General features: G+C 45.2%; 1 long non-coding RNA gene across 1 annotated transcript; it reads right to left on the bottom strand.

Moving 5' to 3' along the window:
* Positions 1 to 9,711: 9,711 nt before the first annotated feature.
* LOC131382474 (uncharacterized) lies at positions 9,712 to 13,916 on the bottom strand. Its single transcript, XR_009211976.1, has 3 exons — positions 13,831 to 13,916; positions 12,411 to 12,572; positions 9,712 to 10,120 (listed from the first exon to the last, which is right to left on the bottom strand). It is a non-coding gene; the product is annotated as an uncharacterized LOC131382474 (long non-coding RNA).
* Positions 13,917 to 14,179: the final 263 nt, after the last annotated feature.

Here is a 14,179-nt window from a genome sequence, read left to right as displayed (position 1 = left end):
TTAGAACCAATAATCACCAGTCCCCTAGACACCCACTGGAAAAGGGGAAAACATGTAACTCTTTGGATCAATGTAGCTGGACTGGATCTTTGAGTAAATATTTCAGTCAGACAAGAAGTCAAAATGTGTTCTCACAAACCAGTGTTTCAGACCTTCTGTGATGAATTAAATGTGCCAGTACCAGAGTTCCCAGGGGAGACAAAGAATTTGTTCCTGCAGTTAACAGAGAATGTAGACCATTCCCTCAATGTTTCTTCCTTTTATGTATGTGAGGGAACCACTGTGGGAGACCAATGGCCTTAAGAATCCCAAGAATTAGTGCCGCTGATCCAATTCCCGATATGATTACAATCCAGAAGACCCACACTGGGAACTTCTGGGTCCTAAGAACCTCAATTATTGGGCAGTATTGCATAGCTATAGGAGGAAACAACTTCATCATCCCTGTGGGAAGGTTCACCTGCCTTGGGAAAAACTGTATAACAGCACAGTAAAAACGGCGAAATGTTGGGATTCAAACCACACTGAGAAAAATCTGTTTAGTAAATTTCCAAAGTTTCAAACCGTGTGGACCCACACAGAGTCTCATCAGGACTGGGCAGCCAGTGCTGGACTATACTGGATAGCTGGGCATAGAGCCTACATGACGTTACCTGACCAATGGGTAGGTAGTTGTGTTATTGGTGCCATTAAACCATCATTTTTCCTACTGCCCATGAAAAGACATGAATTCTTAGGCTTCCCAGTCTGTGCTTCCTGAGAAAAAGAGGAGCATAGCTATAGGCGAATGGAAATATATTGAGTGGCTCCCTAAAAGAATCATACAATACTATGGGCCTGCCACTTGGGCACAAGACGGCTCATGGGGATACTGAAACCCCATTTACATGCTCAACCAAATCATACAGTTACAGACTGTCTTAGAAATAATCACTAATAAAACTGGCAAAGTTCTGAGTCTTTTAGCCTGGCAGGAAACCCAGATGAGAAACATTATCTATCAAAATAGATTAGGCCTAGACTACTTGCTAGCAGCTAAAGGAGAGGTCTGTGGAAAATTGTACCTAACCAATTGCTGTCTGCATATATACCATCAAGGGCAAGTGGCCAAAAATATAGTCAGAGATAGGACACAGCTTGCACACGTGCCATCATTTTGGCTACCTGGAACAAGAATGAAAAATATCCATTGGCATTGGTTTGATCCTGGATCAATATTTGGAAAATGGTTTCCAGTGCTAGGAAGATTTAAAATTCTTATAGTAGGAAGAATAATAGTAATAGCAACATGCTTGCTTCTCCCCTGCTTGCTACTCGTACTCCTTCAAATAATGAGAAGCGCTGTTACAGCTTGGTCCACCAAATTGCTTCGGCACCAGTATATTACATGAACCACTATTGATCTGTCTTGCAGGAAGACCTAGGTAGGGAAGATGAGAGTGAGAACTCCCACTAATAAGTGAGATTCTCAAGGCGGAGAATAAGGAAGGAGACCACCTCTCTTATTGTCTCATACCTTAAAAAAAGAAAGAGCAATCAAAAGCTAAAGAAAGGCAAAAATGAATTCAACTGTCAGACAGAACATGCATGGCACTCCAGGACTGGTAGTTAAAATTCAACCCCTCACCTAACCGCTTGTATTATCTATAGATTCCAGACACTGTATGAGGAAGCATCGTGAAACTGTCTGTTTTGTTCTCTTCTATCCTGATTACCAATACATGCAGCCCCAGCCACGTACCCCATACTTGCTCAATCAATCACGACCCCTTCACAGGGACCTCCTTAGGGTTGTAAGCCTTTAAAAAGGGCAGGAATCTCTCTCTGGGGAACTTGGTTTTTGAGACACAGTTGGCCGATGCTCCCAGCTGAACAAAGTCACTTCCTTCTTTAAGCCAGTGTCTGAAGGGTTTTGTCCATGGCTCATGCTGCTACAGTGGGAATACTCCAATGTGCAAGGAACATTTGGAGATTTGGATTGCAAATTGGGGCCATCCTGGCAAACCCCCATATGAGGGCTTTCATACCAGAAGCCAAATGGGAGTGAGAGTGATTGATACAAGGTAGGACGTAGCCTCCACACTTGTCTCTTCGAATTCTGACTTACCTGTTCCTCATCAGCCTAGGGTTTCCTGGGTCTCGCTCAATGTCTTCCACACTGAACGTTTCCCAGTTCATGGAAGATGACCCTCAAAGAATCCATTGCATGAGTGTTTCCTTCTAAACACTGTCACGTTTTAATGACTGGGCAGCTGTGATAATTTTAAAACCATAAATTCCTGTTACAGCCACCAACAAGGAGACTCTTGCTCTCCAGCTTTTGCAAGAGGGCTGCACGATTCCTGTTGGAGGGTAAGCAGGTAGCCATTTCTGGCTTTTGCTTGGTAATCTAGACTCTGTTTCATTCCATCTCCATGTCCTTCCTCATTGTGGAAAGGGTCTTTCATTGGGCTTTTGCTGGGTTGGGCTGCCTCTCACCACAGATTTATTGGCCTCCAGGGATTTCAGGAAGGACAAGGGACTTTGGGTAGGCAGGCCACAACCCAGGTTGTGGGTCTGGGTCTCATTATGGGGGCTGAGGTTGTTTGCCCTTTGCAGGAGGCTTTTGGGTTCTCTGACAGAAATCATTGAACATTGCTAGGACTCCAGAACAAGGCAGCTCATTTTCTGTGGGGAAGAGAGTTTCTGGGATGCCAGATAAGTTGGTCTTTCCTGTGGGAGACACCCACGGCAGCCATGGGTGACCTCTGAGGAGAAAAGTCTCCTTATTGCTTTCATGTCTTTATGCCGCAAGAGCATCACAGCTCAGCAGCATGCCACAGGTTGCTCAGGGAAATAACACTCCCTTGAAGCAGTGGCATATAATCAAACATCTTGTCTTCTCCTGAAACCCACTCCCACCCATTTCAGTCCTGATAAGTTATTTTTATTATTTTTATTGTTATTTTTTGAGATGGAGTCTCACTCTGTCACCCAGGCTGGAGTGCAGTGGTGTGATTTTGGCTCACTGCAAGCTCCACATTTCATGTTCACACCATTCTCCTGCCTCAGCATCCCGAGTAGCTGGGGCTACAGGCCCCCACCACTGCGCCAGGCTAAATTTTTGTATTTTTAGTAGAGGCAGGGTTTCACAATTGTCTTGATCTCCTGACCTCGTGATCTGCCTTCCTCAGCCTCCCAAAGTGCTGGGATTACAGGTGTGAGCCACTGTGCCCGGCTGTTAAAAACCTTAAGTAGTTTAGGCACGTGCCTTTGCTAGAGGAAATTCACAGAAACCACCACTGCTATACATCTTATTGAATGACTCACGAGTTCTCCTTCACCGATTAATCCTTTTCCTCATCCCCTCCTACCCCTCCCATCTGACCTAAGAACAAAGAGCTTGTAAACCAATAAATTGGGTGGAGGCCGAGAGCTCGGGGCCGTGAGCAAGCCTCCAATTCTCCGGTCCCCTCGACCTGTCTTTTAAACTCTCAATCTGCCTCTTTCTAATTCCATTGTCTCCACTGGACTCGGGGTACCTGCCCGGTGGGGTGGGGCTTGTTTCCTCAATATCTGGTGCTCAACATGTGCTCCCCATAATATCTACAAATTACCCAGTGAGGGAACACCAGAGCTTAGAAAGTGGAGGATGACTGACAAACGATGTCCGAGTATCTTTTCACTTCACGCTCTACAGATAAGTAGGGCACTCAGAGAATTCCAGGGCAACCTCAGGAAAATATGGGTCAGGCTAAAAACAAGTTTGCTATTTACTTAAGCCTGGTGCAGCAGTTATTGCACCATAGAGGAGTAATTATGAGTACCCAAAATCTCACATCTTTTTTTCCATCTCATAGAAAAGTATTCTCCTTCATCCCTGGAATATGGAACCATGAATGTAAAAGACTGGGACAAAATCAGATCAGACGTAAAAGGAGAAAAACAAGAGGGCCACGATATTCCCTTCTCCAGTTGGTCTGTGTTGTTGGCAATTAAAACAGCACTGGAACCCTTCCACACTGAGGAGGAGGAGAAGTTTCAGGATGACATAGAAAAGTTTAATAATCAGGAGTCTGATAATCAGCAAAGTGAACCATCACAGCCTAGTTTAAAAAGAGGGGAGAAATGGGAAGGCATATATGCTAACTTCCAAAAACTTATGAAAGAAACAGTTTCCCCTACTGCGCCTTTAGGGGAAGGTGCAGAATGGCCTTATGAATTTCTGGAACGGGAGACTGAGACGTGGCTTGCCACTCCCATCGTTGCACGGCCTACCATTGACTATGGTGAAGGGAAGCTTCAGTAGCCCAACAGCCAGTGTTGGTGAGAGAATGATCCAGGCTTGTCCACCTGTTAGTTATGGAAGAGAAATGCTGCGAGCCAGTCCAAATACAAATTATGGTGCAGGGGCAATTCAGGCATCCATTTGAGAGGCACAAGAAATGGGGGATTTGGACGCCTGGCAGTTTCCAGCTATTATTTCCCAGGCTGAGGAGCCCAGAGAACGTGCTCAGTCATGCTGCAGCCATTTCCTTTGAAAATATTAAAAAGATTTAAAGCAAGTAATTGGACAACATGGGCCAAATTCTTTTTATGTTCATTCCTTGTTATAATTTGTCGCTTATAACAGGTATTTAACACCTATGGATTGGGAGTCATTAGCTTGATCCACCCTGTTCCCCTCTCAATTTCTCCAATTTAAAACCTGCTGGAAGGATGATGCAACAAATCAGGCATGCAGAAATGCTCAAGCCCAAACTCCCATTAATATCACATGTGATCAATTGCTTGGAATCGGACAAGTATTAGGTACTGTAAATCAACAGATGGTAATGGACGATGAGGCTGTTGATCAGCTCAGAACTATATGCTTAAGGGCCTGGGGGAAAAAAAAAATCGTGACCTTGTTACTACTTATCCTTCTTTTAACTCAGATTAACAGGGTCCAAGGGAGATTTATCCAGATTTTATCACCCCATTTGCAAGAAGCTGCTCAAAAGGCTATTTTGAATTCTTGTGCCAGGAAAGTGATCATTCAGCTGCTTGCTTATGAAAATGTGAATACAGAATGTCAGGCAGAAATTAGATCTATTAAGGTAAAGGCAGATCTAAATGAGGAAAATAACTTTAAATGAATACATTGAAGCCTGTGATGGCATTGAGGGGCCCTTATATAAGGCCAGCCTCCTTGCTCAGGCAATGGCTGGACTAAGGGTAACAAAAAAATGCATGAGTGTTCCCTGGATCTTGATATAATTGTGTACAGATAGGACATGCAAAAAGAGAGTGTACAAAGAGCCAAAAAAGGCAAAACTCAGGACCAGGCCCTGATTCAAAACAGGGCATTCTCAATTCTGGACAGGTCATCCCATAGTCCAAACAGAGTATTTCCAGCCCAGTCTATCCCTGTACAAATGTACAGCAATTGTCCCCCTCCACAGATAAAAGTGGGGCAGTAGATTTATGCTGTACAAAAGCTGTATCCCTCCTTCCTGGGGAGCCTCCTAGGAAGATCCCAGTGGGAGTTTACGGCCCATTGCCAAACGGCACGGTGGGACTAATACTGTGAAGGTCCAGCTTAAAATTAAAGGGAATTCAAGTATGTACTGGAGTAGTGGACTCTGATTTCCAGGGAGAAATTCAAATTGTCATCTCCTCCACTGTTCCCTGGAGTGCTAATCCAGGTGGCAGAATAGCTCAGCTGTTGCTTTTACCGTATGTTGAGTTAGGAGAAATCTCAGAAAAAAAAAAAGGAGGATTTGGAAGTGCAAATTCAGGAGGCAAGGCTGCCTATTGGGTAAATCAAGTCTCTGACAATAGATCTATTTGTATGGTCACTATTCAAGGAAAACAATTTGAGGGTCTGGTCAACACAGGAGCAGATGTGTCAATCATAGCTCTTTATCAATGGCCCAAAAACTGGCCCAAACAAAGGCACCAGTGGGTCTTGTTGGGGTTAAGGATTTGCTTGTATCTCATCAGGAGAGAATCAACTTCTTGTCTGGGTACCCACAAGACATCTGAAGCTGTGCCAGGAGCCAGAATTCAAGGAAGAGGAAAAGACCTCAGAAAGTCCCTGCACCCCCAGTTCATCAGACGGCTCAGACGAACATCTCTGTTGAGCAGACGGAAACCAGTAAAACTCACCAAGCAACTCCACCGACAAGGAGGCAGATGAAGAGACTAGCTCACATTGCAGAAGAGAACCTGAGGTCTCAGCACAGCTGCTGACCACCAGTAATCTAATGGTAGCTATGATGGTGGTAATCTCCTTGGTGGTGAATCTCCCTGTAGAGGGGCAGATCAAAATTACACTTATTGGACCTACATTCCATTCCCACCACTGATTAGGTCAGTTACAAGGTTAGATGCCCTAGTGGAAGTTATGTTAATGATAGTGTCTGGATGCCTGGACCAACGGATAACCGAGGTCCTATTCATCCAGAGGAGGAAGGAATGTTAACCAAAGTTTCTATTGGTAATCACTTTCCTCCCATCTGCCTGGGGCCAGCAGCAGGATGTTTAAATTATGATAAACAAAGTTGGATGGTTTATTTCCCTGCACATAATGGATGAAAGGCCCCTATTCATGTAATCAGTGGAAGAACATTTCAATCTTTGGACAGGATTAGATACCTTGAGCATGGCTATGTTATGACACATCATCAGATTAACAAATTTAAACCTAATAAGAAGTCCTCCCCCAGGGAGGCCACTAAATGGTTTGAAAAGCTAGAGGTGATAACCTGGGAAGATTGCATTGCAAACAGCGCTGCAGTATTGGAAAATAATTCCACTGGAATCATCAATGATTGGGCCCCTAGGGGTCACTTTGCAGTAAATTGTACTGGAAAGAGAAAAGATTTTAGAGAGACTTCTTTGCAAACGACTACCCAGATAATGCACCAAATTATATAGAATATATATAATGCACCAAAATTATATAGAAGAATTGAAACAAATTACCCTATTAAGTAGGAGGAGAAAGGTATGAAACAAATTACCCTATTAAGGTAATTGAAAGAAATTACCCTATTAAGTAGGAGGAGAAAGGCTCCTCCAAGCCCAAAAATGATTAATCCAATTATAAGTCCAGAACATCCAGAATGTAGAAATTAATGATGGCTCAAACCCCATTTGTGATTTGGAAATGAGAATATAAACAGAGACCCATAGTAAAAAAAAACTTTGATTTAGGGCCTGAGAAGGAGTTTGGATACCTGTCTCCCTCATTAGACCTTGGAGGCCTCTCCCTCCATATGTATTATCACTGCAGTACTAAAAGGAATACTTAATCGATCAAAGAGATTAATATTTACTGTAATAGCTGTCATCATGGGGCTTATAACAGTCACAGCTACAGCTGCTGCTGCTGGTGTTGCTTTGCACTCTTCTATTCAAACTGTGAGCTCTGTGGATAGTTGGCAGAAAAATTCTTCTAAGCTTCGGAATTCCCAAAGCCAAATAGATCAAAAATTGGCAAATCAAATTAATGATCTTCATCAAACAGTAATTTGAATGGGAGATTGGATTATGAGCTTGGAGCATAGAATTCAAATGCAATGTGATTGGAATACTTTTGGTTTTTGTGTTCCTCCCAGCTCTTACAATACCACTGAACATCACTGGGAGAGGATTAGACATCACCTACGGGGAGAAGAAGATAATTTAACATTAGATACTGCTAAACTGAAAAAAACAACTTTTTGCAGCATCTCAGGCTCATGCCAGCCTGTTGCCTGGAGCTGATATTCTCTGAAATTCTGATATTGCTGGAGCCGCTGATGGCCTTTTTAACACCAATCCTTTAAAGTGAATTAAAACCATAGGTGGATCATCAATTACAAATATTATTTTGGCTTGTGTCTGTTTATGCTGTTTTTTTTTTAACCTACTGATGCGGACGCCACCTTGGGAGAGTAGATAGACACCGTGAATGAGCTATGATAGCAATGGTGGTTATTAATTTAAAAAATTAAATAAAAATTTTAATTAATTAAAAATTTTAATTTAATTAAAAAATTTTTTAAAAATTAATTAATTAAAATTAATTAAAGACAAAAAAGTGGGACATGTGGGAAAGAGAGTTTCTGGGATGCCAGATGAGTTGGTCTCCCCTGTGTGAGATTCCCATGGGGAGCCATGGGTGGCCTCTGAGGAGAAAAGTCTCCTTATTGCCTTCATGTCCTTATGCCCAGAGAGCATAACACCTCAGCGGCATGCCACAGGTTGCTCTGGGAAATAACATTCCCTTGAAGGAGTTTAGTATAATCAAACATCTTGGCTTCTCCTGAAACCTACTCCCACCCATTTCAGTCCCGATAAGTTAAATATATTAAGTCATTTAGACATACGCCATTGCTAGAGGAAATTCACAGAAACCACCTCTGCTATACATCTTATTGCATGACCCACGAGTTCTCCCTCACTGATTAATCCTTTCCCTCATCCGTTCCTACCCCTCCTATCTGCCCTAAGAATAAAGAGCTTGTAAACCAATAAATTGGGTGGAGGCTGAGGGCTCGGGGCCACGAGCAAGCCTCCAATTCTCCGGTCCCCTGGACCTGCCTTTTAAACTCTCATTCTGTCTCTTTCTAACTATTTGTCTCCGCTGGACTCGGGGTACCCGCTGGGCAGTGTGGGGCTGGCTACTCAACAATTCTCTCAAGTGATTTTTTTCTCTCCTGTGATAAGGAATCCACAGTGCTCTTACAGCAACACTACTGGATACCGTATCGAGAGTGGCAATAGCCACAGACGGCCTCTGAGACACTGTCTCAACCTCATCTGCACCCATGAGAGGTCAGTTCAAAGTGTGAGAACATGTCTCCAACGTGGACTTGCCTTTCTTGTGGTTCTTGCTTATCTGAGAGAGCCCCTGTGAGGCCCAGGTTGAAGGGAGGCAGTGAGATTAAGGGCCTGGCCGTTTTTCGCTGACACCTGCCTCTGGGGTCTTCTATCACCCAAAGAACACTGAACAACACAACAGACTATATCCCAATCCCCTTGGGATCTGATCCTTGCACACATACATTCTCTTTCAGGGATGGAGTCAGAAGAGCAGTTTCCAGTGACCACCTAAGGGTCTTGAAATGCCTACTCCTACAATCGGACCAGACCATGGAGACTGCCCATGGGGCCCTAAGATTCAGACATTTAGGGTCTCGCAAGAAGTCCCTGCGGCTTGTTCCAGGATAAAGGAGAAGGAGATCTGGTTGGAGGTGCATTGGCAGTGGACTCTCCCATATCTTTTCTGTGGGATCCACAGGATAGCCCCATGATCCTATGAGAGGGCAGATGTGAGCCAGCCTGAAGAAACATCAACCATGATCAGAGGGCTTATGGGAGTCAGCCTGAAGAAGTATTAACCACAGCCCCAGAAATAAACTTCGAAATCCCTAAGGACCCAAAAGGATCTGCAGAATTCCTCAGGCCAGCCTAGAGGTTGTAGGGGTTTTGAAACTTGCCCCAGTGTGATTTCTAGGTACGGCAGGTACAGCCTTTTTGTGTTCCCTGGGGTTGCTGTCTCCCAGGCGGAGATGCAACCTCAGGATGTGCCATGCTGTGTGTTTCTGTGGGTGTGTTGCCAGTGTTTGACATCAAGTGTGTGTGGCATTGTGTGTGTGTGCCTGTAAGTGGGATCTGATTAAAGGAATGGGGCTAACACACTTCAGTGCTTCTTTTTTTTTTTTTTTTTTTTCCAGCCTCACTGCCTTTTGGTGGCCCATCTGTGTGGCTATGCTTGGGCTGCATGGCTCCCTGTTATTTTTCTGTGGATCATGAATCCCCAGTGAATTTGGAGGTGGGCCAAGACCTGCCAGCATCCAAATCACCTCCCCCTGCACTAAAAACCACTCTTCTAGAAGAGGAGCACACCACACCAAAAACCAGGCATCTCCCAGTGTTTCCATCATCTTGAGGACAACGCAGGAGGGAGAGACACTAGCAGATGTGTCTGCAAGGCCATTTGGATTAACCTCGAATTTGGTTCCCAGCTGTGCACATGCTTCACATCATGAGGGGGCACTACTCCATCTTTTTGTGATTTTATCCTGGAACACAGAGTGTGAGCAGCAATAAGGTCAGATGGTGTGAGGATACAATCTGCTGAATGGATAATCGGGTCCAGAAACTTCACCTGCAAAAAAAATAAAGACAGATGACACAAAAGGTGCTTCTAACTCCATGCCAACATTCCCTTAATTGCAAAAGCAGTCCACATCATGGCCCAGAATTCAGGTGGGAGTACTTCAATGTGCAAGGAACATTTGGAGTGCAAATTGGGGCCATCCTGGCAAGCTCCCAATGTGAGAGCTTTCATACCCAGAGCCAAATGGGAGTGGAGTGGATTGATGCTGGGTAGGATGTGGCCTCTACACTTGCCTCTTCTTTTTCTGATTTCCAAGTTTCTCACCTGCCTAGGGTTTCCTGTGTCTGGCTCAATGACTGCCACACTAAATTTTTCTCAGTTCATGAACGTGACCCTCATGGGAATCCATAGCATGAGTGTTTTCTAAAACTCTCATGTTTTAATGACTGGGCAGCTTTGATACTTTTATAACCATAAGTTCCTGTGACAGCCACCAACAAGGAACCTCTTGTTCTCCCACTTCTATTGGAGTGCTGCGTGATTCCTGTAGGATGAGAAGCTGGCAACTGTGTCTGGCTTTTGCCTGGTAAACTAGCCTCTGTTTCATTACATCTGTATGGCCTTCTCATAGTGGAGGGGCTCTGGCATTTTTCTGTTGCTGGATAGGAATGCCTCTTGCCACCAATTACTTAGCTGCCAGAGATTTCAGAGAGCAGAAGGGACTTTGGGTCACCTGGCTGCACTCCAGATTGTGGGTTGTTGTCTTGTTGTGGGAGCTGAAGTTGTCTGCACTTTGTAGGAGTCTTTTGGGTCCTCTGACAGGAATCATTGAACATTGCTTGGACTCCAGCACAAGGCAGCTCGTTCTTTCAGGCAAACCTTGATTTTTCCTTGCTTTCATGGGGAACTCACAGTGCTCCTCAACAGCACTACTGGACACCCTTTTTAGGCTTGCCATCACCACAGACAGCCTCTGAGATGGTGTCACATCTTCATGTGCACCCAGGAGGGGCAAGTTCGAGGTGTGAGAACAGTGTTGAACTTATACTTCCCTTGTCTTGCCTCCTGCCTTTCCCAGAGAGCCTATGTGAGGCCCCTGATGAAGGGAGGCAGAGAGGTCAAGAGCTGGTCATCTTTTGCTGACACCCACGTCTGGGGTCTCAGGTATGCTGTTATCACCCAAAAAAACCCTCCAGAACACACCAGACTATATATCAATCCCTATGGGACCCGATTCTTTCACACAGCCTCCTTTGGGAATGGACTCAGAAGAACAGTTTCTGTGACCATCTCACAGTCTCGAAACACCTCTTCCTCCAGTGGGACACAACCATGGAGATGTCCTGAATAAACCCCCAAAGTTGAGACTTTTAGTGTCCTGCAGTGGGTTTCACAGGAAGCTTTTTTCCCTATACCAGACCGACTCTGCCTCTGCCATTTTCCTCTGCTTAGGCCGGCTGACAGGTCTGAGAGGCAGTGCCTGAGCCTGCCTCATTAATGTGCATGCCCTAGTCTCGGGGCACCAGGCCTGATTGTGAGCTCTGGCTAGCTTCACAATGAATGTCACCTTTGCCAGCAACAAGTCCCTTTGGCTTGGTGGATAAAGAGACTTCCGTGGAGGTGTGTCAACAGTGGACTCTCACCTGTCTTCTCTGTTGGATCCATGGGATAGTCCCATGATCCCAGGAGAGGGCAGACATGAGCCAGCCAGAAGTAATATCAAACAGAGCCCCAGGAATAAACTGTGAAATCCCCAATACAAAACCTTCTGCAGAATTCCTCAAACCTCTTTAGACTTTGTAGGGGTGAGTCTTTCTTAAACATGCCCTACTGTGATATCCAGGTATAATGACTGTGTTCCCCAAGGTTGCTCTCTCCCAAATGGGGCTTCCTGCAGAACCACGCAGCCTCAGGAGCTGCCAGCTTGTGTGTTTCTGTGAAAGTATTGAGAGTGTTGGATGTCTGCATTTGTGTGTGTGTCTCTGTGTGTGCGCATTAGAATATAAGTGGAGTATTCTTAAAGGAACGTGGCCAACACATGTTACCACTTCTATTTTTTTGAGTCTCCCAACTTTTTGGTGGCCTGTCTGTGCAGCACTGCTTGGGCTGTGGGGCTCCATGTTCTTTAGTTTTCTATGGATGATAAATCCCCAGTGAACTGGGAGGCAGGCTGAGATCCACCAGCATCAAAATCACCTCCCACTCCAAAAGAAAGCCACTCTCAGAAAAAAGGGGAGCACACCACGCCAAAAAACAAACATCTCGGAGTGTTTCATTGTCCTGTGGCCAATGCAGGGAGAGCCAATAGCAGTCCTGTCCATCTAGCCCTTGAATTTACCTCAAATTCAGGTCATAGCCAAGCAGTTGCTTCACATCATGAGGGGGAAATACTCCCTCATCTTGGGTTTTCATTTTGGAACATAGAGTGTGAGCAGCAATAAGGTCAGACAGGGGTGAGGATACAATCTGGTGGGAAGTGGATGAGATCCCACAACTTCACCTGCAAAAAAATGAAGACAGATGACACCGAAGGTACTTCCAACTGCATCCCAATGTTCCCTTAATTGCACAAGCAGTCCACACCATGGCCCAGCGTTCAGGTGAAAGTACTTCAATGTGCAAGAAATATTTGCAGTGCAAATTGGGGTCATCCTGGCAAACTCCCAATTTGAGGGCTTTCATACCGTGAGCCAAATGGGAATGAAATGGATTGATGCTGGGTGTGATGTGGCCTCCACACTTGACTGTTCTTTCTCTGACTTCCATGTTTCTTGTTGGTGCAGGCTTTCCTGTGTCTGGCTCAATGACTTACACAATAAACGTTTCTCAGTTCACAGAGAATGACCCTAATGGGAATCCATTGCATGAGTGTTTCCTTCTAAACAGTGTCACAATTTAATGACTGGGCAGCTTTGATACTTTTAAAACCATAAATTCCCTTTACAGCTGCCAAGAAGGAAACTCTTGTTTTTTTCACTTCTATTGTCATTCTGCATGTTTCCTGTAGGATGAGAAGCAGGCAGCCCTGTCTGGCTTTTGCCTGGTAATCTAGCCTCTGATTTTTTTCATCTGCACCGTCTTCTCATTGAGGAGGGGTTCTTCCATTGGGCTGTGGCTGGATGGGACTGTCTCTCGCCAAAGATTATTTTGCTTCCAGGGATTTCAAAGAGCAAAAGGGACTTTGAGGAGTCTGACCGTGCTCCAAGTTCCGAGTCGTTGTCTCCTTATGGGGGCTGAGGTGGTTTGCAACTTGCAGGAGGCTTTTGAGACCTCTGACAGGAAGCATTGAACATTGCTTAGGACTCCAGCTCAATGCAGCACGTTCTGTCAGGTGAGCCTTGATTTTTTCTTTGCTTTTATGGGCAATCCACAGTGTCCTTCCACACCTCTACTGGACATCCTTTTCAGGCATTCCATCATCAAAGACGACCTCTGAGACACGGTCTCTACCTCGTTTTCACCCATAAGAGGTCAGTCCAAGGTGTGAGAATGTGGTTCAAACTTTGACTTGCTTTTGTCATGGTTCCTGCCTTTCTCAGAGAGCACCTGCTAGGCTCAGGATGATGGAGGCAGTGTGGTCAAGAGCCCAGACATCTTCGCTGAAAAATGCCTCTGGGGTCTCAGGTATCATGCTATGACCCAAAGAACCATCAATAACACACCAAACAGACGATATTCCAATCACCAGGGGACCCGATTCTTGCACACACACATTCTCTTTTGGGAATGGAGTTCGAAGAGCAGTTTCCAGTGACCACCTCACAGTCTTGAAAACCTTCATCCTCCATCGGGACATGACGAAAGAGATGGTCCAAATGGGCCCTGAGGTCGAGGCTTTTATTGTCCTGCCATGAGTCTTCACAGGCAGCCTTTTTCTTGATACCAGGCCAGCTCTGACCGTACCATTTTCCTCTGTTTAGGCAAGCTGAACGCTGTTACAGCAGGGCACCTAAGCCTGCCTCAGGAATCCACATGTGCTAGTCTCTGGGCACCAGGCCTGAGTGTGGACTCTGTCTAGAGTCACAATGAATGTCACCGTTGCCTAGCGATAAGTCCCTGTGGCTTGGTGGAGAGGACTCCCGAGGAGGAGACCTCCATGGAGGTTTG

Source organism: Hylobates moloch, unplaced genomic scaffold (assembly GCF_009828535.3).
Source record: "Hylobates moloch isolate HMO894 unplaced genomic scaffold, HMol_V3 SCAFFOLD_25, whole genome shotgun sequence".
In the NCBI taxonomy this organism is placed as follows: Eukaryota; Metazoa; Chordata; class Mammalia; order Primates; family Hylobatidae; genus Hylobates; species Hylobates moloch.
This window is presented reverse-complemented; position numbering and strand designations above follow the sequence as displayed.